Source organism: Odontesthes bonariensis, chromosome 3, assembly GCF_027942865.1.
Source record: "Odontesthes bonariensis isolate fOdoBon6 chromosome 3, fOdoBon6.hap1, whole genome shotgun sequence".
NCBI lineage: Eukaryota > Metazoa > Chordata > Actinopteri > Atheriniformes > Atherinopsidae > Odontesthes > Odontesthes bonariensis.
The window spans coordinates 35,653,200-35,656,302 of record NC_134508.1 but is presented as its reverse complement, the minus strand read 5'-3'; the positions used below and the strand labels follow the sequence as shown (position 1 = coordinate 35,656,302).

General features: G+C 41.2%; 1 long non-coding RNA gene across 1 annotated transcript; it reads right to left on the bottom strand.

Annotated features, from left to right (window-relative positions):
• Nucleotides 1-510: 510 nt before the first annotated feature.
• LOC142377490 (uncharacterized) lies at nt 511-1,966 on the bottom strand. Its single transcript, XR_012769520.1, has 3 exons — nt 1,878-1,966; nt 987-1,224; nt 511-717 (listed from the first exon to the last, which is right to left on the bottom strand). It is a non-coding gene; the product is annotated as an uncharacterized LOC142377490 (long non-coding RNA).
• Between the last annotated feature and the right edge of the window lie 1,137 nt (nt 1,967-3,103).

Here is a 3,103-nt window from a genome sequence, read left to right as displayed (position 1 = left end):
TGGTCCCTGGCTTTTGTGTGTCTCAGAGCCAGCACTATTACACTCTGATTGCTGGCCTTTGGCTACAGATAGTTGGAGCTAAAGACCTTGATAAAACCACCCCCTGCCTGCTGTCATTCCTTTGAACTTCAAACAATATCACTGTACAAAATACAATACTTCAGTCAAGTAACAATACCTGGAGAATCAGCCCTCATGTCACCACCGAGTATGACTTTTTCCTCCCGAGTAAGCCGCTGCAGATTCACATCCTGTGTGACTTTCCAGTGGTGAATAACTGCAGGTTCAATGAAGGCTCTGGCATGCCGGCGAAATGTTTCATACCGAAACAACTCCAGCTTCATTGCCTTGAAGACCTGGGTGTGGAGGGGAGAAATAATACATGTAATTTGATATAAATACAAGTATTTCAGTTACGGTATCTACAGTTGCACATACTTTACCTTTTCTATTTGTATGAAAGATGCACCACTCAGGTACACAGCGGCAGAAAGGTGCATGTTTCCAGCTGGCGTGCTACCCAGGATAGGCTGGCTATTCCATTGTCTTCTAAATGTGCAGTGGGGACACCGCTGCTTCACAGACAGGAATGTCCCCAGCCTTTGAGTCTTCACATCACATGCCCGTGTGCAGACCGGACATGCATTAAACAACTGCATGATGCAGTTCTCGTACACTATGTACTTCTTGATGTGTGTGGAAGTGGAGGACTCCTCTCTATATAAAACCACAAAGAAAGCAAAACACATTTTGAGTTGATCAGATTGAGCTTTCATCTGGACAGTACTTTAAACCAGCACACTCCTTGAAGCCGGATGAATAATCTGTATGCACATAAATAATCCTAAAAGTAATGCTATAAACAACAACAGTCTCGCTGAGACCAATCCTTCATGTTGGAATGCCATACAGTTAAAAAAAAATTATGAAAGTTCTCACAATCCCTACATTTTCTTCACACTCACACACAGATAATGATAACTTACAGCCTCAGTGTAGAGTTTTCGGACGCTGTGACAGAGTCTGCAGGGTCATAAGTGGAATCCTGTCCCTTTGGGGTATCCACTAAAGAGCTTCCCTCCAATGCATCATCTTCCTGCTCCTCCTCAAGATCCAATCGAGGTCTTTTGGATGGTCTCTTTACTGGTGTTGATGACAGGAACAAAGGGTCTACATTGGACGTCCCAACACCAAAGTCTTTGCAGGAGACAGTTGCCTGGACACCTGCAACAAATATCACCATTGTACCGTCAGGATGTATGTTTGTTTGATATGTCAAGTCATTCATGTGTATGACATATGATGTATTCATACAGTGACAGCACTCTTCTAACCCAATTTCACATGTGGGACAATAAAGTTAATCTCATCTTATTGAAGGTGGCTAGAACATACCTTCACTTCTTTCTTTTTTTTACTTTATTGCCAATAACGTATAGGCAATACAAACAAACACACCACACAGAAACAGACAAATAATAATAATAACAATATTATACATAAAACACACATATACAAATAAAATTGAAAATTAAAATAAAAATACATTAGAAAAAAAAAGGTTCACCTTGATTGCAAGCTTATGTTACATTCGTCTTATACAATTATATGCTTAACCAATATAAAGAATGACAGGTGTCCATCTCCTAAGGAAAAGGGGTAATTTTAACTGTAGAATGGCAGTCATATTTTCCATCACTTGGACTTGATTACACCTCTGTCTCCATTGAGCCACTGTATGAGGCTCAGGCTGCATCCAACGCATTGTAATAATTTTTCTTGCGATCATTAGTAAGACATGCAAAATATAACACTGGTCTTTAGTAAAGTTTTGTTCTGTTGTTTTCTCAAGCAAAATAAATACAGGGTCAAAATACCTTCACTTCTGATGTGGGCCTTCAAAGTCCTAAAGGATAGCTGTGTGGCTACAGTATGTGTTTCCAGTTGGTCTGTCTGGCAGGCAACATCCCTTGAGAGGCAGCTGAATAAAAGCACTTGATGTGCTGGCCTGTGTAGATACAACAAGGTCAAATTAGTACAAGTTATTACTTTGTATATCTTCCAAATGCAAGTTTGAAGACTTAGCCCTATGCTAATCGCTAATCGCGATTTTGACATTCTCAGCTGATTGCTCTGGTTTGCAAAGATGGACGTAGTGCTAGTCATTTTAATCAGGGGAAAGGCAGATATCGTGCGCGCCATAACACCAACAGCAGGACGGCTATCAAAACAACAAATAAGTACACAACACTGGCGTTACAGTAAATGAGGTGTCCACTCGCATACCTCATGCTATTTACTGTTACATTAGCGACAGTAGCTGCATTAGCTATTAGCTGCAGAGCTAACGATACTTTCAGGACACTTTCTTGTGGTAACAAGCTATTTAACTATACTGTACATACATAAAAGCAAGACAATTATAGAGCGTTAAATTACTTACTTGTCCGAGGTCTGTAGTTGGGCCAAAGAGAGTTGGTACTGATCCAGGGTTCATTTTAAGACGATCGGCAAGGCCAGCTCGGTATTGGCCCAAGTTTTGGAAACAATCCTCCGTGAAATGTTTGGCGCACACATACACAAATCTCTTCTGTTCTTTTGTCACTTTCCCAGAAAAAACAAAATCTGACCACTGGCTCTTTAGGGGTTCTGATGCAGGAGCTTTAAAAAGATTTTTTAGATCCGTTGTACATCCATGTACAGAGCAAATGTTATGCTTTCGATCAGCCATGGTGTGTTAGATATCCTACGCAGAAAAATCAAGATGGCGTTGCGCCGACTTTCAACTGATTTTACAATGAGCTGGCCAAAGAGCTGTGGGCGGGGAAAGGCAGTTTATTGGCTCTGGGTGGAAACAACCTCCACGTCATAAGCGGGCATACGACATAAGCGGCGGCTTTCTCGATCAGGCCTTCTGCATGGTCACATTTCCAAAGGCAGAGAATAATTTCCAGTGCATGGTTTAGGTCTATCGTCATTTTTAGACACTGGGGGACCGCAGGCAGGCTAGAGGAACTCATATTAATGTTAAACAACCTTAAAAAGTGAAAATTTCATGCCATGGGACCTTTAAAGAAGGCCCATGTTTTATTTGACTTCAACA